Source organism: Haliotis rufescens, unplaced genomic scaffold (genome assembly GCF_023055435.1).
Source record: "Haliotis rufescens isolate VD_foot unplaced genomic scaffold, xgHalRufe1.0.p SCAF_5, whole genome shotgun sequence".
Lineage (NCBI taxonomy): Eukaryota > Metazoa > Mollusca > Gastropoda > Lepetellida > Haliotidae > Haliotis > Haliotis rufescens.
The window spans coordinates 59575653-59601390 of NW_025964223.1; the positions used below are offsets into that span (position 1 = coordinate 59575653).

General features: G+C 39.9%; 1 protein-coding gene across 3 annotated transcripts in view; it reads right to left on the reverse strand.

Moving 5' to 3' along the window:
- Nucleotides 1–25738, reverse strand: part of LOC124140335 (potassium voltage-gated channel subfamily KQT member 1-like) — a 152698-nt gene that overhangs the window by 119947 nt on the left and 7013 nt on the right. The window lies entirely within an intron of this gene.

The window sequence follows — 25738 nt, forward strand, 5'->3', positions numbered from 1 at the left end:
TGGGGACTGAGGACTATATGCCTTGGACCGTTTCCATGGGGACTGAGGACTATATGCCTTGGACTGTTTCCATGGGCCTGAGGACTATATGCCTTGGACCGTTTCCATGGACAAGAGGACTATATGCCTTGGACCATTTCCATGGTACTGAGGACTATATACCTTGGACTGTTTCCATGGACAAGAGGACTATATGCCTTGGACTGTTTCCATGGACAAGAGGACTATATGCCTTAGACAGTTTCCATGGACAAGAGGACTATATGGCTTGAACAGTTTCCATGGACAAGAGGACTATATACCTTGGACTGTTTCCATGGACAAGAGGACTATATGCCTTGGACAGTTTCCATGGACAAGAGGACTATATGCCTTGGACTGTTTCAATGGGACAGAGGACGATATGCCTTGGACTGTTTCCATGGACAAGAGGACTATATGCCTTGAACAGTTTCCATGGAACAGAGGAATACACCTTGAACCGTTTCCATGGAACAGAGGACAATATACCTTGAATTGTTTATACCAGTGCATTGCTACCTGTTTGATGTCGCTCAATGTCAGTTGCAAATACAGAATCTATTCAATCCTACAACAATTACTAAAACATGAGAATGATATAGCAGTAGTAGATAGCTTCCCGAGCCAGCAAGGATGAGACACAAATGTCCATTGTGGTGTTCCATAAGCTGGATGCAATAGCATTGTATCCCTCACCCTCTAGAGACCAGGGGAAACAAACCCACTAGATCACTGCTTTGTTTGCCTGCCTTGCTGTCCAACAGGCATGTCTCATTCTTCCATACCTCATCAATTTGCCGCCTGCGTCACGCCATTAGGACACAGATATGAAATATTGGACCAAAATGTCCCACAAAGGCTCGCCCTGAAAACTTGCATGCTTGTCTAAATTCAATTACTATGACAGTCACAATAACATTGACTGTTCTCCTCTGATAGATATAGACAAGAGAGACTTTCTTTCAAGGTTGTAATGGCTCTATTGACATTTAAAGTGTTCATTTCCGTTTCACAAACAGTGTCAATAAACCCTATAATAAGTAATAACACTATATGGATTAGCATGAGGGTATTGAGTCAATCCTTTGCTCTAATTTCACACAATGTTACACAACACCTAAATCTGTTCACAGATTTTGGTGTTGAGTCAATCCGTTTATCTGATTCCTTGCTAATCCTCTGACAGAAACCTGGAAATAATTTAATGAAGAGTTCCAACTGGGAGTCCTCCAGAACCCATTTCACATGACATTAATTGATTAATTATTCACGTTCCCAATTAACTTCAACAAAGATGGCATGACACAGGAACAAGAGAGGCATCAATAAGTTCAACGAGGACACAAGCGTCGTGAAGCTTCCCACAAAATCAGCCCGATTGAACAGCTGGCAATTATGAGGTGTTACCCCATGAGTCCTTGGAAATCACCTCTCCGACGTGGTTCTCAAACAAACATACTTCTAAATAATTCATCAAATTTATCAAATATAATTTCATTTCGGGCATGACTAGAACCACTAATTATATTTCCATTATTAATGTGACAATAGCAGCTACAGCTTTGCCTGCCTCAAACAATCGCCAGATGAATTTTTAATTGTTTGCTTGTGTTTTATGCCGCAATACTCCAACCATATTATGGTGGCCTGTAAATGGTGAAGTCTGGGCCAGGCAAACCAGTTGATGTCATAACCTACATCAACCAAGCCACAAGCCTGACTACCAGTGCTTGTAACAATTCCCTACAAGACTTTCACTTCTGTTTTTAACAAACACCTGACAAACTTTCATCACTGCCTTTAACAAACCCGAGATGCATTTTTACAGTAGCCTTTAAAGTCACCTGATCAACTTTCACTACTGATTTTAACAATCAACAAATAAACCATCAATACTTTCTTTAACAATTCTAGAAAATACATATGCCTAAACATACTCTCAAAGTTTTCCTTCCCCAAAACATTCAGAAATAATCCTAGATAATTACCACAATGCATGACCCTCACAACCAACAAGCACTACTTTGTGATCTTCTGCTTTAAATTACTGTATACTTTCACATTGAGTTCTTTTCACCATTACCCTTAAAATGAAATGATGTATTTCATCATCTGACTTTTGACTGATTATTGCTATCATCAATCAGATATATTTCAACATTTAACTTTGTATCATTATTTCGATCATCAATCGACCATTGACTGTTTCTTCAAACAATGAGGACTTTTAATCAATTCCCTACAATATTTGTGGTCTATATTTACTGTAGGCATATGATTGCTTCCAGCAACTCCCATTCAACGTTCGCCACAAAAAATTCTCTGAATTGCCCAAAGGTTTAGCATATATCCCTTGTATTCTCTGCAGACTGCACAGAGAATTGATGACAAAAAGAGGTAGCGTCTGCTCATTGATTCCAGTTCCTCGCCAAATGGATGTCAGAGGTTATAATTAAGAACACATCTCCTTGATTTCCATTAATTGATGCCTGCATCAGCCACTGCGGGTCTGTAGACTACGGGGAATAAATGTGACTACAATTGTCTATCTTCATGTACCATATTGATTCTCTATACCAACACTACCACTGAAAGACCATTTTCGATGACAGATACAAAATAATTCCATGGGCCATCACTCAGCATGTCATCAGCCACGGTCCGTGGGGAGATCCTGCACTACAAGCAGCAGCAGAAGCCATGGAACACCAGGTACCGCGGCTCTATCGGTTATGCAACGGCGGTTCTAGGCCAAGCATCATCTACTCCCTCAGGATAAATGACGCAGGATAATGGAACTGTTATGAAACACTTCATTATAATGCTCTCGCTCCAAATGTAAGCCTACCGAATCTGGGGGACAATAGGTTATGAAGCACTGTCAGCTAAAGATAATCAATTCCCCTTAAATACCCTTGCTAATTACTTTTACAGACATTTCTAAATCACAAGCAATATGGCTTTATCCATCTATAATAAATTTAAGCAAATCCAATATCAGCTTTTGCTAATGTGAAGTTAGCATATAATGTGTAGGCCAATTTTTAATCCTTTTTGGATGGAAGAAAGCTAGCATCAATCACCCACTACAATTGCCTTAAAGATGGGCTTGGCCTCTGTAAAATTATTGTCAGAGGTATGTAGAATTTTTTTATATTCTTGATGGAGCTGGTAGTATCTATACATCAACACAGGCAATAACTGCAAAATACTTGGTGACGCAGAGTACTTCTGTACCTAGCATTACTGTCAATATGATTGTAACTCCTATAAACACAAAAGATTCAAACAAACAGCTGTAGGATGCTAAAGTGCTATGGTGTGGACAACTAACTGTATAGCTGACAGTGAATCCAGTTGAAAATCAGAAAGTTTAGTATGGTGTTTTAACAGCCAAAATACAGGATTTATGACAGTAATCTAATAGAGGTAGAGTGTTGGCAAGAATTAAACAGCTCTGGTGACCATTGTGAGCATAACACTCAAACAAATGATTGTGGTGATGAACGCTCACAACTTTAGCATCGTCACTGTATCAATGCAAAACCCAGGGTGGTCCTGTGATTGAAAGCGCAGCAGTTTGCTGTTCCAAGAGGTTCCGAGAGGTTCCTCAGTATCCTATCCATCAAACTGATCCTTACTGTGTCAGCACAATACTTATAAAATGCTTTCCCCCGTGAAGATCTGGAATAGAATTGGTCTTCAGCACCAATGTCTTAACCACGTGAACGTCCGTGTTAGAATAGTCTTTAACAACCTTTGTTTTTCGGGTTAGGAGTTGATCATCAAACTAACTCCAATTCTGTCCCACCACTGGTTCCAGAGCCTTTTCCTATTGTGCACCTATTGTGAACTCCTTACCACAAGAAATCCAACTGTCTTCTTCTTTCCAAGCCTTCAAATCAAACCTCAAAACACATTTCTTGACGACAGTGTATTGTACATAAACTCTCGAGTAGCAGTGTGAGCACCTACGTAGTATATGGATTAGCGCATGACAACCGGACTATTATTATTATTATTAGAATTGGTCTTCTCAACCCATGTTTTCCCCCCATGGAGACGCAGAATAGAAATGGTCTTCAGCAACCCATGCTGGTCGTAAGAGGCACCTAATGGGATCAGGTGGTCAGTCTCGCTGACTAGGTTGATTGCATGTCATCATATCCCTATTGAGAGGATCAATGCTCATGATGTCAATCACTGAACTATCTCGTCCAAACTTTTTCATTTACAAAACGCCATCATATAGCTGGAATATTGCTGAACGAGGTGCTGACATGTTCAAAGCGACATTAAACTCACTTAAAACCCAACATCTCATTTGCAAAACCCATATGTTACCCTGGCCATGCTCTGTAATCTGCAAATGGATTGTCCGAAAATCCAGAATTTCCCCCCCAAAATCATTAAAAATAGATGGCCCAGTCGTCTTAGGCGCCGCGAGTCGCTGTGCAGAGTTGCGTCCCTTTGGCACGCCAGAAACCTATGATTGTGGGTTCGAATCCCGGTTCACCCCGATTATGTTTCTAGGTTTGTCAGCACCATACCCATGCTCGTGGGTTTCACTGAATGGTAAACGTCTGAGACCTGCATCACTTCGGGCTTTCCTCCCACATTAAGCTGACACGCCGTGATATAACTGGAATATTGTTAAAAGCGGCGTTAAACCCAACTCACTCACTCACATTAAAAATAACAAAATGCCACCTTTTCAGTAAATAAAGAAGTTGTTATCCATAAATTGTGTCCACTTCATCCGTCAACCTCTAAGTAATGCCTATCAAACAAAATACCACCTGTTGTAATATGAATTTGATAAAAATCTTTGGCCACATGTAGACATATTCTGTGCTGCATTCAACAAAGGATTAGCCTGAGGTGTGATCAATCTGTACAGTTCATGTGGACACACTCCCAGTACCAACCAGAGCACACGTCACGATGATACCGGAGGATATGATCAACAACCCTGTAACACTTGATCAGATAAATATCCTATTAAATTTACTCAAGCGTGAAGCTGTGTATTTTGAGAGCAAGCCACAGACAGATTGTGTAGTAGTACAACTACTGAAATCTGTCGACTCACTCAGGCGATGCAGCCCAATTGACTCCAACTTTTATGATTTACTCATATATCTCACACATGATCAACTTCAATCAGGGTTATAAAACCTGTTATCAACCAATCAACCCATATTACCCTTTTATATCTGAATCAAATAATAACAGTTGTTATAACGCTTCAAATACAAGGACAGCATGACATTAAATATGCATTTCCTACAAAAACATTCTCTTACAGAGATGAGGTAGAATACATGATTCTTAAAAGAACATGCATTATCTGATGATTGGCATGATACCGTTTTCCATCAAATCTTTCAAAAGTTTCCTTGCTGAACGCTAGCAATCAGGCTTCTCACACGAGATCAATTCTTCCAGATATCCTGTGCAAATCTGCTACACAAGCCTCCTATTCATTTCCAATGCTGTTAGATCTCAAGGAGACAAAAGAAATATGAAACAATTTATTGATGCCATGGTACAGACTAGCAGAGCTGGCACTTTATGATTACGCACAACATGAAGTCAACCTGTCACATTTATGTCTGCTTTTGGATGAAAAAGTCTTAAACTACTCCCTTCAAGCAAGTCCTTGTGAAAAAATCATCAATGGCTGACATGGAGATGAAAGAGTTTTATTCAGGGAGCTGAAGACGTGTATTGTATACTTTTTTCAAAATCACTGTATGTGAGGGGTATAATAACATTAGGCATGAAACTTGTCATCAAATTCCTATAAATATTCCTCAAACATCAAATTTTATATTGAAATGTAGAGACTGCATATTGAGCACAGGCAACAGCGAAACATAAAGCAAAACTATGTCCAGATTGGTCTGTTCTTGGTGGATTGATGGACAAGCTCCTGACCCGTGATACTGAAAGTGTCATGTTTCATAATATAGAGGTTTAACTCTTTGACTGTCAAAACCTTAGCAATACATCCAGTAGTGCAATGACCAAACAGTAAATTATTCAGTAGTGAGGCCTCCAATAGCAGGACACCAACTGGTGAGATATTTAATCCAGCAGTGAGTTGCTGATAGTATACACCTAGAATAAGATATCGAACAGTTAGGTGTCCTAAGAGGGAGATATACAAAAGTGATGAATCAAATAGTGTGACACCCAAGAGTGAGATATTACACATTAAGGTGTCCTACAGTAAGACACCCAAGAGTGAGCTATCCAAAAGTGATGTGTCAAATAGTTAAACACCCAAAGTGATATTCAACAGTGAGGTGTCAAGACACCCTAGAGTGAGATATCCAACAGTGAGGTGTCCCTATAGGAAGACACCTAAAGGTGACACACAATTAAGTGTCAAATAATGAAACAGTATCTCAACGTGGGTTTTCAAATTATAAAAAAAACAAAAGTTAGGTTCCAGTATGTGTCAGTGAGTGGGCTTAATGTCGCTGTGAACAGAAATAATTCCATGCAGGTGATGCAGGTGACCCACGAGCACGGGTATGGTGCTGACAAACATAGAAACATAATCGGGGCGAACCGGGATTCAAACCCACAATCATAGGTTTCTGTCGAATTGCCGCGACTAGGTGAAACCCACAAGCATGGGGATAGTCCTGACAAAACAAGAAACATAATCAAGGTGAATTGGGATTCGAACCAATCACAGTTTCTGGCAAGCCAAGGGATGCAACTCATCACAGTGAATTCAGTGCCGTAGATGACTGGGCCACCCGTGCCCCTATGTCCAATATGAAGACTGGAGGATGACCATAGGTATATAACTGAATAAATTAAGTAAATAATTAATTCCCACCTGACCTGCATCACACCCTCTCACCCACCCTCATCACATCAAACCCTTGTTGACATTTACGAATGCTTCAGGAGGTGCCTGATTTTGCACTTGGATAATCTCATTAAAATCAGATCTTAGTTCTCGCTATCACTAATCAAAGATCTGAGGACATCCCATTATGGGTCACGTCAGAATGACCTTTCATCCAACCAATCAAAGCTTCTATCTCTCGCTTCCTTGGGATAAACATTTGAATGGAGGAGGTGTTGCTTAGTAGGTGGGAAGCACTGCCATACAATCTCAACCATATATTAGACATTCCGGAATGTTCATTTGTTCAGTTTTCAAAATATTAACCGAGAACTGTGTCAACATATTTTTCATGTGTCATCTGAAATGGAAGTCGCCCGGTTGGAAAGAGTGCCGTAAAACCCGAGAAGGCTGATGTCGACTTCTTGTTATTCATTTCAGTGGTTGGTCAAAGTTCGTGAAAGTTCGTTTTGACGTGACCCATAATGGGATGTCCTCAGATCTTTGTTTAGCGGCAGCGAGAACTTAGATCTGATTTGAATGAGATTGGCACTTGGATGACCATCATCAGCTTCCTCCTATTCTGAGGAGCAGTGTGATAGCAACAAAACATGGAAACAATGTTACACCATGTCATCAAACATGGGAACTATCAGATGCCGGTAGAATATGAAGGATTATCGCCTATTGATATCATAGTTATTTGGCAATGATATTATTTTCAGTAGACATCTTAAAACTGCCATTCCACGGACATGTTCTCTGTCGTGATGCACCTCATCGCTATTTATTCATCAAGATTTAGCATGCTGCTGTAATGTTGGTTCAGCCATTATTCACATCCGTTTATGGTTATTCTATAAGGGAGTTACAGCAAAACCTGCCCGGAGACAGGAATGGGTGATTACTTACTACATCAAGCAATGTCGATCCTTCCGGTCAGAAACACCGGCTTGTCAGAGTATCAATACTGATCAATAGTCTCTGGTGTTCAGATACTATATCCTCAGGTAGAAGCTCGTACCATGGACGTAGGTCAGTCCCCTTCAGGACAAACGAGCTTTCACAATAGCAGCCAACCATTTGTAGTAGGCTGTACCTGTACAGGTGTACTAACGAGAGAATGTAATTCAATCTAAAGTATTATGAATGCTTGAAGAAACATTCTATTCAAGAGGATTAGCCAATATATTGTGTGTAATATATGCATTGTTATTGCATATTACAGGCTGTGTGTGTATAGGAAACCACACCGTGAAGTACTTGAAGAGGACGTGACTCTATCTATATAGGAACCATATCATGAAACATAACAGGAAGATTACAAGATTCTGGTTTATTATATATATACTTCAGTGTGAAAGACTGAGTTTTCTAAAGTTGAGAAAAGTGATATTTTCATTGCAGTGAATATCACACTTGATATTTCACTGCAGTGAACATAACACTTAATAGTTCACTGCAGTGAACATAACACTTTGATAGAACTATTGTCATACAAGAGCTACCTCCCCACAAATAAGAGATAGTCTGGCCCAAACACAAACTTGTTCACTTCCTTTTTACGTCAAGGCAAAATAATTACAGATGGTGGATCATTTATGGAGTTAATATTGCTTCTTGTCATTTGTTATTCTCTTGAAAATATTTTGTTATAAACTGTAATTTTCTCATTTAACTTGTCAATCAAAACTGTTCGTTTTGCAAAGTGCCATTTTTGTTACTTGACCAGCATCTATTCTTTCACTCCCAACAGCAGTCTCATAGATAGAATATTTTTGTGAATATTAGTTGATTTTGTATATACTCATATCTAAATGTATGATAAAGAATTTTTGTGACCCTAAATATTTTTTGTTACTTTAATTTTGTTTATATTTGTTACGATTTTGCAAGCACGGAACTACTGTTTAAGTGCCAATTACAAGGGGTGGTGAAACGTCTCTGGGTGTTAGGTGGGGAGAATTTACATTTCAAGATTTTACATTTGTAATGAAATAAATTTATTTTCCGGTAAGCAACCACATAAAAAATATATTCTAAATAAGATATTCCATGTGTCTCTCACCAACTTTGAGAATGCCAATCAAACATCTGATGTATATGAAAATATATCAAATATCATGAAATTCATCATAACAGGATTGACTGGTATGAAAACAGACAGTGAAATACAACAAGATAACTGGACGGAAGTACCATATTTTCTTAAGAGATTTGTGCACATGTTTATCTTCTGAAAAAAATACAGCTATGTAGAGGGGGATGTGCATAATTCACGTTTACAATGAGATTTGATTTTTTTCACCTACACAATGAAATTACCGTGAGCACATAACACCAGAATACGATGTCAATAAATTTGTACTGAAGAACGCAAATTAATTCGGTTAATACATATCTGGTTGTGTAAAGTGTTCGTTCTATGTCTGGACTTATCTTTTTTATTATTTTTATTAAAAATCTCATTCAATATTGTTTACATTAATTTTGTCAAAATCGTGTGTCAACTGATATGCAGACTGCACCAACTCACCATCACCAACTCACCATCACCAACTCACCATTATTTAGAGCAACAATGATCAGAATACCGCTATTGATGCCTTACTTTGACTCGTTAAAAGTCATACTCGTAATTCGACGATGATCTGTCAACAGAATGTTTTTCGCGTTCGAAATAGTGAGATCGGTGGCTGATGAAACTGTTACATGCGTAAAAAGTATCCAAACAGCAATCAGCTGTATCAAAGTGCTACGTTTATGGTAAATTGTATTATTGTAATAGCTGCAATTTAAAAGTGATGAGCATTACATGCTTCTGAGCACACCATGGTCAAGAAAATACAATATATGACAGCATACCATGAAACATTTTAAAATAACAGGATTCTGGTGGATATAGAAAACATACCATGGATTTATAATTCCTGATAACAGGCCTCCGTCCACTGGATATGAAAACCATGACAGACTATGCCACATCCAGCTCCAATCATATCCTGCTATGTATATGATTTGAAAGCTTCCATTATATTGCTTAATAAATGAATCATTCTGCATATATACTGGGAGTCAAGCATAACAGATGTTACACTGACAGGTATCAAATGAAAACCAACACCTAGTCAGTCTGATCTTATCAGGTTGCAGAGAATTATATCCTACATACAACCAGGTGTGTTCCTGGGACAAGCTGCACAAACAGGTACAGGCCTGGGACCAGCTGCACAAACAGACAGGTAAGGCTTGGGACCAGCTGCACAAACAAGTACAAGGCCCTGGACCAGCTGCACAAACAGACAGGTAAGGCTTGGGACCAGCTGCACAAACAGACAGGTAAGGTTTGGGGCCAGCTGCTCAAACAGGTACAGGACTGGGACCAGCTGCACAAACAGACAGGTAAGGCCTGGGTCCAGCTGCACAAACAGACAGGTACAGGCCTGAGATCATCTTCACCGTGTCATACCAATAGACCGTAAAAGGTGGTACTTGTTGTTACCCTGCCTGGCACTCGGAATTAAGGGTTTTTTACCAGGACTGGTCAGCTCAGAGTCAGTATACTGTGTCTGATTGGGGAATCCATGTTAAACTGCAGCCTGGTTTGTTTGTTGTTTAACATCACACTCAGCAATATTCCAGCTACATGACAACGATCTGTAAATAATCAAGTCTGAATCAGACAATCAAGTGATTGATATCATGAGCATTGATCCATGCAACTCCTCACATCAGGAATGGGATCCCTTGAACCAGTGTCTAGATGTTATTACCAGTGTCAACATCTTTGTACACGTTGCTAGTTAAGTGCACTGATCAAAATCCCTGACATTCCGCGGCAGATGAGGCACATCACGAGACAGTTAGATGACGACAGAGAAATTGTCTCCATGCTGGCAATCACCCCCATACAGCAATATCCTGCCGTTAGGCCCATGTTCAACAGACGGTATCTGCTGTCTGCTCCCGACCATCCCTTATTCCCCGAGATATCACAACCCGACTTGCATCATCGAAGCAGATGATACCGACTACACTAATCATCGTCTATAATTGCCACCACCAAGCGACGTATCCTCATATCATTTCCGTGATGGCCGAGCTGCTGATTACCAACATGGGACATGCTCATTGACTTTATGACTTCTGTGCGATGACTCCCGCTATCATTTCCATTAGATACACGCAGTCCACAGAGACTTGGTAATCTTTGGGCATGTGCACCCAATGGGTCAAGTAGAGGGCCGTGATTTCTAATGGTAGTCAAAAGCTTAAAAAAGCCATTATTGAGACCTTGTTACATCCACATCATGACTGAGTCAGTGCTCTGTATGGAGGACCAGATCAAACATACAAGTCCCTTCAACATACGAGTACCTTCATCAACGAACTGGGGCGGTAGCCTAGTTGTTAAAGCGTTCGGTCATCACGCTGAAGACCCGGGTTCGATTCCTGACATGGGTACAATGTGTAAAGCCCATTTCAGGTGTCCTCCGCCGTGATATTGCTGGAATATTACTAAAAGCAGCTTAAAACCAAACTCACTCACTCACAAACATACAGACCCGTGGCCCTGGTCCACAAAGCCGTCTAAGTACTAGGACTATTGTAAGCCTATGTTAAAGTGTGTAAGGTTACAATCACCTTAGTGCTGTGATTGCTTTGTGGAATGCGGCCCTGATCCTTAATTAACTTTAGTTCCCACCAGGTAACTTAATTATATGAAAAAGGCTGAGAATATAAAAGGTAATCACTCACAGAGTGGGCCATGGAATTCCAGCCACACAAAAGTAAGCTTCCTTGAAATCTTTCAAATCTGTCCACAGATTTAAACTATATACTACTTAAAGTAGTATAAGAACACCCATCTTTTTCATAAGACTACAGTTAACCTGTCATGGTTGCTGAGTATTGGGGGCGGTCGGGTAGCCTAGTGGTTAAAGTGTTCGCTTGTCATGCCGAAGACCCGGGTTCGATTCCTGACATGGGTACAATGTGTGAAGCCCATTTCTGGTGTCCCCTGCCGTGATATTGCTGGAATATTGCTAAAAGCAGCGTAAAACCACACTCACTCACTCACTGGTGCGTATTGCAACCAACACTTTCAAATAGGAATTCTTTGATTGGCATTTAGAAGTGACACATTTAAGAGAGAGAACTTAAGTATGTCAACTTCTTTATTATGAGGAACACAAAGTTGTGGAGTATATGCTTACTCCAAGTGAATGGATGCCAGGATGCAGAGAGCATATGTATGTACTTGTAAACAACAACAAGAGTAATAAGATAACAAAGGTGGAAACTTAACAAAGGGAGCCAACAGATAATTGAGCAGATTAGTGATTTGCAATGAACTAATGGAAGCCAGGTGTTTAAGTTGTGTGTTCTTTAACTTGTTTTGAGTAGTATCTATATACTCTTAGCTGTTCCCTTGTGAAATCAGTGATGGGTGGCAGTGTTCAAAATAAGTTTGAACTTCAACAAGACAGTCGGGCAGGTGACCCATAAGTGTTGCCTTCCCATCTTCAAAGTTACCTGCCTGCATTCAGACATAATACATATTGAAAAATCACACAAAAATATGAGACAAATTATGTCTTGATTCAGTTGAAATATTGCAAACAGTTACCAGAGAATCTGCAAGGAGTTATAATAAAACTGAATACATAAGTCTTAAAATTATCTGCAAAATTGTCGGGCAGGTGAAGGAAATTTCCATGCAGCCTGACGGAAACATTACCAGTCATGGGCAGGCGGGCAGACAGTTATTTCGGACACTGTTGTGTGTTGGTCACAGGAGCATGGGATGCTACATACAAGCACCAGATTTGACACTCACACACAGGTGGGCAGACAGTTATTTCAGACACTGTTGTGTGGCGGTCACAGGAGCATGGGATGCTACATACAAGCACCAGATTTGACACTCACACACAGGCTGGCAGGCAGTTATTTCAGACACTGTTGTGTGTTGGTCACAGGAGCATGGGATGCTACATACAAGCACCAGATTTGACACTCACACACAGGCTGGCAGACAGTTATTTCAGACACTGTTGTGTGGCGGTCACAGGAGCATGGGATGCTACATACAAGCACCAGATTTGACACTCACACACAGGCTGGCAGACAGTTATTTCAGACACTGTTGTGTGGCGGTCACAGGAGCATGGGATGCTACATACAAGCACCAGATTTGACACTCACACACAGGCTGGCAGGCAGTTATTTCAGACACTGTTGTGTGGCGGTCACAGGAGCATGGGATGCTACATACAAGCACCAGATTTGACACTCACACACAGGCTGGCAGGCAGTTATTTCAGACACTGTTGTGTGTTGGTCACAGGAGCATGGGATGCTACATACAAGCACCAGATTTGACACTCACACACAGGCTGGCAGACAGTTATTTCAGACACTGTTGTGTGGCGGTCACAGGAGCATGGGATGCTACATACAAGCACCAGATTTGACACTCACACACAGGCTGGCAGACAGTTATTTCAGACACTGTTGTGTGGCGGTCACAGGAGCATGGGATGCTACATACAAGCACCAGATTTGACACTCACACACAGGCTGGCAGGCAGTTATTTCAGACACTGTTGTGTGGCGGTCACAGGAGCATGGGATGCTACATACAAGCACCAGATTTGACACTCACACACAGGCTGGCAGACAGTTATTTCGGACACTGTTGTGTGGCAGTCAGAGGAGCATGGGATGCTACATACAAGCACCAGATTTGACACTCACACACAGGCTGGCAGGCAGTTATTTCAGACACTGTTGTGTGGCGGTCACAGGAGCATGGGATGCTACATACAAGCACCAGATTTGACACTCACACACAGGCTGGCAGGCAGTTATTTCAGACACTGTTGTGTGGCGGTCACAGGAGCATGGGATGCTACATACAAGCACCAGATTTGACACTCACACACAGGCTGGCAGACAGTTATTTCAGACACTGTTGTGTGGCGGTCACAGGAGCATGGGATGCTACATACAAGCACCAGATTTGACACTCACACACAGGCTGGCAGGCAGTTATTTCAGACACTGTTGTGTGTTGGTCACAGGAGCATGGGATGCTACATACAAGCACCAGATTTGACACTCACACACAGGCTGGCAGGCAGTTATTTCAGACACTGTTGTGTGGCGGTCACAGGAGCATGGGATGCTACATACAAGCACCAGATTTGACACTCACACACAGGCTGGCAGGCAGTTATTTCAGACACTGTTGTGTGTTGGTCACAGGAGCATGGGATGCTACATACAAGCACCAGATATGACACTCACACACAGGCTGGCAGACAGTTATTTCGGACACTGTTGTGTGGCGGTCACAGGAGCATGGGATGCTACATACAAGCACCAGATTTGACACTCACACACAGGCTGGCAGGCAGTTATTTCAGACACTGTTGTGTGGCGGTCACAGGAGCATGGGATGCTACATACAAGCACCAGATTTGACACTCACACACAGGCTGGCAGACAGTTATTTCAGACACTGTTGTGTGGCGGTCACAGGAGCATGGGATGCTACATACAAGCACCAGATTTGACACTCACACACAGGTGGGCAGACAGTTATTTCAGACACTGTTGTGTGGCGGTCACAGGAGCATGGGATGCTACATACAAGCACCAGATTTGACACTCACACACAGGCAGGCAGGCAGTTATTTCAGACACTGTTGTGTGGCGGTCAGAGGAGCATGGGATGCTACATACAAGCACCAGATTTGACACTCACACACAGGCAGGCAGGCAGTTATTTCAGACACTGTTGTGTGGCGGTCACAGGAGCATGGGATGCTACATACAAGCACCAGATTTGACACTCACACACAAGCTGGCATGGAAAGCAACTTCAAAGACGATTCAAACATTTGGACCAAACTTGTAGTCATATCCTGTGGAAAGACTATGAACATTGAACTGGTTCTTACAAACAATGAATAGGAAACTGACAACCCAAGAGAAATAACACACCTTGAAAGCACAAAATGTTGCTTGGCCCAAATAAGTCTCCTTTTCCCAGTTTCCATTAAATCCAGTAGCTGCTACTGTTAACACCACAACATTTCCATAGAGTCTGCATTTATTGCAGTGGATTTCAGACAGATGTCATGTACGATGTTAGAAGTCAATGGAGTTCAGACAGATGTCATGTACGATGTTAGAAGTCAATGGATTTCAGACAGATGTCATGTACGATGTTAGAAGTCAATGGAGTTCAGACAGATGTCATGTACGATGTTAGAAGTCAATGGAGTTCCGACAGATGCCATGTACGATGTTAGAAGTCAATGGATTTCAGACAGATATGTAAGATGTTAACAGTAAATGCTATTCAGTAGTCATGATCACAAGGTCTTCAAATTTCCACATATAATACAGATTCCATTATAATAATAATAATTTCATAATAACACTAAGTGGACATTTTCTAACCAATAACTAAAAAATATAAATCTTCATTGAAATCTTCGGAAAAAGTTGACTTGCATCCCTTGGGTATGCCATAAACCTAAGAACGAGGTTTGAATCTCGGTTTGCCGCGATTATGTTTCTGTTTGTCAGCACCATACCCTTGCTTGTGGGTTTCACCAAAGTGATAAATGTCTGAGACCTGCATCACTTCGGGCTTTCCTCCCACTTCAAGCTGACATGCCGTGATATAACTGGAGTACTGTTCAAAGCGGTGTTAAACCCAACTCACTCACTCACTCTAGGTACATATACACTATTCATGTCATTTACATCTACGTTTCAACTTTCTCCTCTGCAAGAGTATATCTGATTCCCCGCGGAACCCGTTCCAGCGTCCAGCAAACTCCAGGAAGTTCAAGTGACTCCCATGGTAGTAACTGATCAGAAGACGAAGTTGACGATAGAAATGGAAGCCCAAATGGCGCCCCTGAGAGCCAATCAAGTGGTGTGACGAGTAGGGCATCCCCTGGACAATATTCCCTAGTACTTAATGGACCCTTAGCTTGGTTTCATATCAAATTAGGAGGGTATTATTGATATATAATATGTTCACAGCCGACATGAACTAGATACACAGATTACTTTTCATGATATCATTTCACTGGAGACATCAGAGTTGGCATGGAAACGAAAATCATTTAAAACAATCGTGAAGATCATCAGTGTTATGACCCCATGAATTATGAAGTATACATACTATATGAACAATTCATCCAACATTAAATGGGTTCTTCAGGTTCCGGCCACGAAGTCCTTTACTACACAACCCAGGTGAAATTTGAGTCCTCAAAGCAAGGCTATTACAGAGGCTATTGCTGGTTGTCAGAGGTCAAATGCATGCCCACTGGAAGGTCATCACATGCCCAACACCTATTTTGTTTCCCATAAAAAAATAGCTATAATTTGCAAGACAAATTTGTACGCTGAAAGCAGCCTCAATGTAAGTTTTTACAGTGAATAGTTTGATGATGATTTCTCAATATTTAGCAGTTATAAGTACTTAATTATACAGGGGTGTTCAATTAGTATGCAAGACTTGCCTGACCTGTGAAAATATAGTGCCAGGCAAGTGGGAAAATGTAATTTAGTAATGAAAATCAGTGGTATTAACTTTGAAACTGAGAAGATGCATCGTGTGTTTGTCAACTGCAGATGCAGTACCTGACTAATATTTTTTCTATTCTGCACATTGTCCATTAGGTGTTACTTCAGATAATGAAGTTTTGTTGTTGAATAAAAGTTTACTTCTTTTCTCTGATCTAGAAGGGCAAGTTGAAAGCTGGGCAAATAGAATATTTAAGTTTATTTGCCTTTGGGCAAGGAGGACATTTTGGTATTTGAACATCTCTGCATAATACTCTTTTACAATTGCAATTCTAAGAGAACAGCCATGCTTGATATTGTTCAAGATCACATACTTCACAATTAAAATTTATAAAGCTGTAATTTGACCAGCATTCTCAATATTTCATTACAAAAAACACAATACTGCGTAATACAGGTTTAATTAGCATCACTGGTTTTCAATAGGGTAACTGTGCTGCATGTTCAATCCCGGAGATATTTTAGTAGTGTAGTGAAAATTTGATTTTAACTTCAGGCATTTCTATTTCACAAAGTTCTGTCATTTGCATTTTTTATTTTGAAATATACATTTTATAAATTCTAATTTTTTAAAACAGTAATTATCATTGTAATTATTGTTTCCTCTTTAATAATACCTTGAGCAAAGTACATGCAAAATGGCATTTAAACTGAAATGTCCTTGATGATACCCACATACCGTATTCAACGTAATAAGCGCCCAGGGCGCTCTCAAAATTAGAAATAGGGGGCTCTTATTAGAATATTATTTTGAGTTGAAAGATCGTAAAGTTTGTGGTTTATGCTGACAGCCTGAAATGTTTAAATACGACAGATATATTTTTCCAGGATTTAATTGCCCATAATTAAGGGTGCATATAACATACGAGTGCGTATATAATTACACAAATAAATAAGTCTTGTGTACATTAATCAATTGAAAGGGGTGCTAATTGAGATTGTTCACTAGCCAATATATTAGCAAATATCGCCGTGGGTGCTTATTAGAGCAGGGCACTCATTACGTCGAATACGGTATACCAAGTCAGTAGTAGACACCACAGTCCCTGAACCATATTATTTTCCCTTCCGCCTGTAATGTAATTTACTGTAATGTTATAGCCCTAAATAATTTTTCACAGGTCACTGGGGCTCAATTCCAATTGAAACACATCATTTGTTTCTTTTAAAATTTAATATTTTCAGAGACTAAGCATTGTCTAGTAGACACTATTACAGGCAAAAGACTTATGGGAGATTGTAGAACAATTACAGAAGCCTGATGGGGAGGTCCATCTGGAGGGAGATATGGAGTCAAATGGATGACGGTAATTTCACCCCTCATTCCACTCTACCATCTGGTGTTAGAGTCCTCTAGTGAATCAGATCAAGACAAGTCTTGCTGTTTAGTCCCGAGAGACTTTCATCTTCGGCCTTCCCATGATGCTTCTGGGAAAGCTTCTTAGACTTTTCAAAACACTTTAAGGCTGAAGTTGATATTTAACTGTTTTTTTTATTGTTTGTTTAGGAACTTGGTGTGCAGAATTACCTTCAACTATTGATAATTAGAAAGTTGCACTCCTTCTGAACTTCCTGTATTTCCGTACACACTGAGCGTGCTCAGCGGGACAGGAAGAAGACTCCACGTTCCATTGCAATATCCAGAAAGGGAATCCCGTGTGTCATTAGAGATCGAAGGAAACTAAAAAAATTCTTTCTACATTGTTGATTTCATATTTTCTTGCAGAACTCAATTTGGAGGCTGTATATCTACTATCTGCCTCCCATATATATCTGGATCAGTAGACATTGAAGGCCTAAAATACTCTCCCCAATGTACCAGTTCAGTACAGTCAATATACTGTAGTCTAATGATCTTTGTAGGGAATAGTACTACTATTTTAGTAGTTTCGATAGCTTCCAATACCCCTGGTTGAGAGAATATTCTTTAACTCTTGATATCCTCTATCTTAAACAACGTACAATACAGCAATAATGCAGATGTGTACATACTGTTTTTTACTGACTACATGCTTCAGTCCTCACTGTCTAAATGCTTCAGTCCTCACTGTCTACAAGCTTCAATCCTCAGTCTATGAGCTTCAGTCCTCACTGTCTACATGCTTCAGTCCTCACTGTCTACATGCTTTAGTCCTCTCTGTCTACATGCTTCAGTCCTCACTGTCTAAATGCTTTAGTCCTCTCTGTCTACATGCTTCAGTCCTCACTGTCTACATGCTTCAGTCCTCACTGTCTACATGCTTCAATCCTCAGTCTATAAGCTTCAGTCCTCACTGTCTACATGCTTCAGCCCTCCCTGTCTACATGCTTCAGTCCTCACTGTCTACATGCTTCAGTCCTCACTGTCTACATGCTTCAATCCTCAGTCTATAAGCTTCAGTCCTCTCTGTCTACATGCTTCAGTCCTCACTGTCTACATGCTTCAATCCTCAGTCTATAAGCTTCAGTCCTCTGTCTACATGCTTCAGTCCTCACTGTCTACATGCTTCAGTCCTCACTGTCTACATGCTTCAATCATCAGTCTATAAGCTTCAGTCCTCTCTGTCTACATGCTTCAGTCCACACTGTCTACATGCTTCAGTCCTCACTGTTTACATGCTTCAATCCTCAGACTATAAGCTTCAGCAGAATGTGCCTGAGGAGCTGATGAGCCACATTACGAAGTAAGCAACATATTTTCACGGTTTTGTTGTTTAATGCCACACTCAGCAATATTCCAGCCATATGTTAATAATCAAGTCTGGACTGGACAATCCAGTGATTGACATTATGAGCATCGGTCCATGCAATTGGGAAACGATGACATGCATCAATTAAGTCAGCGAGCCGGACCACCCGATCCCGTTAGTTGCCTCTTACATCAAGCATTAGTTGCTGGAGAAATACTCTTACTAATATTGTGTCAAATAGAGAGAAAATAAAGTATTTTGTAGTGATGAACTATTAAGAAAATGTCATAAATGGCTGTTATAGACAGTGAAACGGATCTCAACTAAACTACATTCCTTAACAAATAATAACCAAAACAATTATGTCACTCCTTAAAACAAAGGCATAAAGTGACAATCCATGTATTTATATTGAACTTAATATTCACAAAAGAAAATGTTAAACATTTGAAATGAGATTTAAATGAATATTTTCATCCAACTGAAGAATGCATGATCACAAGGCTTAACACCAATCACATTTCAAGGACTGCAGTTTTAAAAGAGCTAAAGAAAGTTTTTCAAGATCAAAAAGCACTACAGCAGGATCCCTGACTATCTGCACGCACATGTATTGCTAAATACAGCTATAACCTCCTCAGAGGACAGGCAAGCACCAGCTAGTCCAGCAGTTTACCAAGCAGACTGGGAAAATCTCCCTCAACTCCTTCTTCACATGGCCAAGTGGCTCGCTCCAATCACAGAGTAGACATAGCCTCTAGCCAGAAGGAGGAACATGCTTCTCGCCGTCATCATCTCCACCGACAAGATTAAATGGCTTTAAATGAGACAGGTCAAGGAGCCATCGTCAAACGTCCGGATGTCCAACATGTCCGACATATGACCAACTAGAGCCTGGTCAACGTGCCACTGACCAACACACTGAACTGTAGGAGCTGTGTCTAACGCAACAGATTGGTTGACCAATAATTCTCATCCTTTGTGATTTTCAGTTTGGCCTGCAATGGTATCGGGCCTGAATCAGCAAACCAGTGGTTGAGAGTATGAACATCATACCTTACACGATGACACACAATCAGCTGTGTGTTTTCCATACCTGTCACTGCTTCTTGTCTTCTTCACTCTCAGAAGCAAGTGCAACCACCTGTTGCCCTCTTGGTTACAACTGATGACATGCAAAGATCATCTTTGCCCTAGGACACCAACATCCATCAAGCAGCACGCAAAGAGCATCTATATTGCCTCACAACACCAACAAGATGTGTCTGTCTGGGTCTTTATAATAACCCTATACACAACATTAAAGTGACATAATCATGAGATCTGTCTGTCAGAGTATATAACCCATATTCAAGATGTGCTGTAGTGATCTGACAATATGGGTATACAACCCATATTCAACATGTGCTGTAGTGATCTGACAGTAGGGTATACAACCCTATATTCAACATATGCTGAAGTGATCTGACAGTAGAGTATATAACCCTATATTCAACATGTGCTGCAGTGATCTGACAGTAGGGTATACAACCCATATTCAACATGTGCGGAAGTGATCTGACAGTAGGGTATATAACCCATATTCAACATATGCTGTAGTGATCTGACAGTAGGGTATACAACCCTATATTCAACATGTGCTGCAGTGATCTGACAGAAGGGTATATAACCCTATATTCAACATGTGCTGCAGTGATCTGACAGTAGGGTATCTAACCCATATTCAACATGTGCTGCAGTGATCTGACAGTAGGGTATACAACCCTATATTCAACATGTGCTGTAGTGATCTGACAGTAGGGTATACAACCCTTTATTCAACATGTGCTGCAGTGATCTGACAGTAGGGTATACAACCCATATTCAACATGTGCTGAAGTGATCTGACAGTAGGATATACAACCCTATATTCAACATGTGCTGCAGTGATCTGACAGTAGGGTATACAACCCATATTCAACATGTGCTGCAGTGATCTGACAGTAGGATATACAACCCTTTATTCAACATGTGCTGCAGTGATCTGACAGTAGGGTATACAACCCATATTCAACATGTGCTGAAGTGATCTGACAGTAGGATATACAACCCTTTATTCAACATGTGCTGCAGTGATCTGACAGTAGGGTATACAACCCATATTCAACATGTGCTGCAGTGATCTGACAGTAGGGTATACAACCCTATATTCAACATGTGCTGAAGTGATCTGACAGTAGGGTATACAACCCATATTCAACATGTGCTGAAGTGATCTGACAGTAGGGTATACAACCCATATTCAACATGTGCTGAAGTGATCTGACAGTAGGGTATACAACCCTATATTCAACATGTGCTGCAGTGATCTGACAGTAGGGTATACAACCCTATATTCAACATGTGCTGTAGTGATCTGACAGTAGGGTATACAACCCTATGTGCAACTCTTGGAGTTCCCTATGTATCCCCTATGATAAATAGAGCTAGCTAGAGCTGGCTAGACTTGCTTTTGTATACGTTCTAGATCCTGGTCATGGTTTACATAAATGCCTATTCAGTACACATCTAATTAGTTTTAAAACATTCATATCCGGTTAATTAAATTGAGAAGACAAAGGTGGGAGCACCAGTTTTTCCGAACAGTATTTATTACACCCATCTGACTATATTGAGAAGAATAAGAATGTAAACTGACAAATAATGAGATGCTGTTAATGATGTGATGTCTTCTATAGTCAGAATATATTCTTGATACTGTGATACATGCCTCCCCAAACAAAGGTACTTACCGATATAAGTGCATACTTAAAATTGGTTTCAGAATGATTTTATATGCAATCAAAAGTAGTTAGGTCTATTCACAAAGCATATATTAAAGCTTATTAAGTGTAAGACATTTCCTCACACAATTCTCAACCAACTTTCGAACTTACAAATTGATGATGACTACAATGAGTTAAAGTCAATGTGATTTGTAAGATATTTTTTATTAGTTTAAACAATATTTATTTCTTCTTTGCATGCATAAAACAACATTTTGAATTTTTGGATTCGATAACAATTTATTTTTATCTACACCGGGGTACATTCTGGGAACTCCAACATTATACCCCCTAGGGATTCATTCTGGGAAAGGGGGGTAGATTCTGGGAAGACCCCAAAATCTACCCCGGGTATACTCTGAAGGGGGTAGATTTGGGTAGCTTACGCTGGCTATAGCACATGACTTGCACCAGACACAACTGACCTGGAATAGCAGCTGTGTTATTTGATTTTCACCACTGCTTTAAAGAATAGAGATTCCTATAAAACATGCACTATCAATAGCTGATCCTTTTCATGCAATCAATAATAATAATCATACAATGATGGCTTGACTTTAATGCACGAACACATCTTTTGTTTGAAACACATTCACTGTTAATCATCCTGTCATGAATTGACCAACAGTCATAAACGTGTTCACAAAGACTTTCAATGGCCAGAGATTCAAGGCCACCCTGTGTGATGGTGGCCTGGGATAATATTAGCTGGGATATAAGATTAGGATCACAATCATGGGGATATGATAAAGAATTTGTTCACTATCTGACAGTGCTATTCACATGTACATGACGTACAACATGAATAATGCAGAAAAACAGCCATATTTTACCAAAAATAGAGTGCTGGAAGGTATTACCAGAGAAGCCTCTCTTACCTAAACAAATTTAATTTCGACATTTTTTCTCATATTGCTGACCAATGACTTCCCCTACCTGAAGACATATTACTGATAAGCAGAATCTTGATAAAATATGAAGATTGAAAAAGTATCCAAAGGCAGCCACCAGGCAGCAAATCCTTGCACATGAATCATATATTGACCATGAAACCTACAAAGATAATAAGTTTGGTCCAGACTGGGATATCCTTGTACAAACTTAACATCGAGTCTATTTACATCTTGCATCATTCAAGAACATACAAGCTTTGAAACTTTGAGAACCTGATTTTCAATTTTGATTGGACGAATGTATTAGATGCGCATCCATAAAACAAAATGAACCCCAAATAAAACATTCAACTCAAAATGCAGCGATGATCATTGCTAATATTACTGCCCCATGAAACATTGCTTCCACGGTCCATGACGCGTTATTAAAAATCATTTAAATATGTTAGCATATTTTTGTTCACCCAAATCTAGTTCTGACCTGGAAAAAATATCAGAATGAAACACATAAAATTGAAAATGTTCCGAAACTGTAGTGACAAGTTCCAGTTGACTGGAACGAATGTTTGGGTGTGTTCCCGATAGTTAATTAATGATAAAGAAAAATGTGATAACATGTAATTATGACAGAAAGGGATGGAATGCAGAGCCCTAAACGCAACCAAAATCAGAATACTGCTGCACAAAAATTCCATGAGATGACTGTATTTATTATATCAAATAAATTAAACAAGAACGCCGTTGACAGTGAATACTATGGCTGTCGGGATGAAGTCTCCTGAAAACTTCACAGAAATTGAGAAAAGGAGAATATGTTTTACCATGGTAACAGAGTTATAGAAAAAAATTATTTTTTAATGAATTGTTTATGTTGTTCCAATGATAACGGAAATGTTAAATGTAGTTTTACACATAGAGCATTTGTTCCAACCAGAAAAAAATATATTGCAAGATTTGCTCTATGTTTAAAATTCCTGTATCCTACCTCTCTTCCCCCTCCCCATTCCTCTAAAATAACAACATAACAAAACCCAAAACAAAACAACCAAGCCCCATTTTTTTAATATAGCCTTCTTTTAAACACCTGACAGTTTCACAAGGTAGAACATATGTGTGTGAAAGTTCCTGTATGACCCGAACAAATGTCAGTGTGATAAAAACCAATCTTGACGTGATATACACCTCCAAAGAAACAAATGTTGGTAGTTAAAGTTCCACCTGAACTTATATCAAATCCTGGTTACATAAATTTACAAAACCCAAAACAAAACAACCAAGCCCCATTTTTTTAATATAACCTTTTTTTAGACACCTGACAGTTTCACAAGGTAGAACATATGTGTGTGAAAGTTCCTGTATGACCCGAACAAATGTTTGTAGTAAAAGTTCCACCTGAACTTATATCAAATCCTTGTTACATAAATTTATAAAATGCCTATCTGTGATATGTGCAGATCATAAATATTAGTAATTCCAGTAATATTCTCTTTCATTACTCCCCTGTTGATTTACAACTATTTAATAAACAGACAGTTGATCCTATGTATGGCATCAGAAGCGGACGGGACTATTTTGGTCATCAGCTGGTTATTGGAATGGAAGTGCCGGTAGCACAAAAAAGCAACACCTCTGCTGCCAGACACATTACCTACTCCCGAGGGATCTCCCACCGAGCATTATCACAACATTCATTGCTGCACTCTACATGGCTTTCTTTGGGACCATTTGTGGTGTCCCCTGCCGTGATGCTGCTGGAATATTGCTAAAAGTGGCGTTAAACCATACATACTCACTCACTCACTCTTTGGGACCACTGATAATTTGATGAGTGAACAAAACAATGACAATGGCAATCAACATACAACTTCATCTTATACCAGTCAAGTACAGCATTCAATCAACTATATCCTACTCAAAAGAAGATAAAGAACATCCGATTCTTCCACATCTATAGCTACATTGTCATGACAATATGAAAATTGAATGAGTTCCAGTGAATTTTTTATCACATTCACTTAACAAGTGAAAATTTGTCGAACATCATGTAACATCAACCAGTCCTGATACCTGATTGACGAAGCCCATCAAAGGTAGAAAATTTAATTGTAATCACCGCAAACCTATAATTACATTCCACAGTTAACTTAGCCATTTGTACTTGACTGGAGATTTCTCTCACAGTTGCTAATTATAAGATCAAAAGTGAATGTATTTGGAAATTTATATTACCTAATATAAGTCTGTGATAAAAGCAAACCAAATTAAAGTCAAACAAAAATTTCGGACAGCATTCGACACAAATTTGTATATTTTGTTTTGTCTATATCCAAAGCCTCCTCCTGTAATCTGCCATTTAGAAGAATCAATTCTTTTCCTTAAAATGAATAGTATGGATCACACTCTTATTTTTCCCGATTTGCATGAATGAACAAGAGAGCTGATCGAGCTGATCAAAATATTTCTGATTATAAGAGTCCATATTATGTTGAGTCATCAAAACAGGCCTCTCCAGTCACCTTGGCATACATACACTTGCCATTACAGGTAATCAATGCTCTCATTAGGGCCTTGCATCAGCAGCAAAGTTCCATATTGACCTCACTACCAGCCATTGTTGCTCCCATAACAGTTGGGATGACTCATGGTTTTTTTCTTCAAAATTTTTAATACACACCACACTCCTTTACAAATGCTGCGTGGCCTTTGGAAAATACAGAGAGAACGATGCCTGATGTGTGATTCAACACACGACAGCCGTTCTGATTGTTCTGGACATTTCGGTATATTGTCCATCAGTCATGTGACTATGTTTTCATGTTCTTGCACCAAAAGCTGCAGAATTACCTGCAATTGGGTTAATCTATCCTC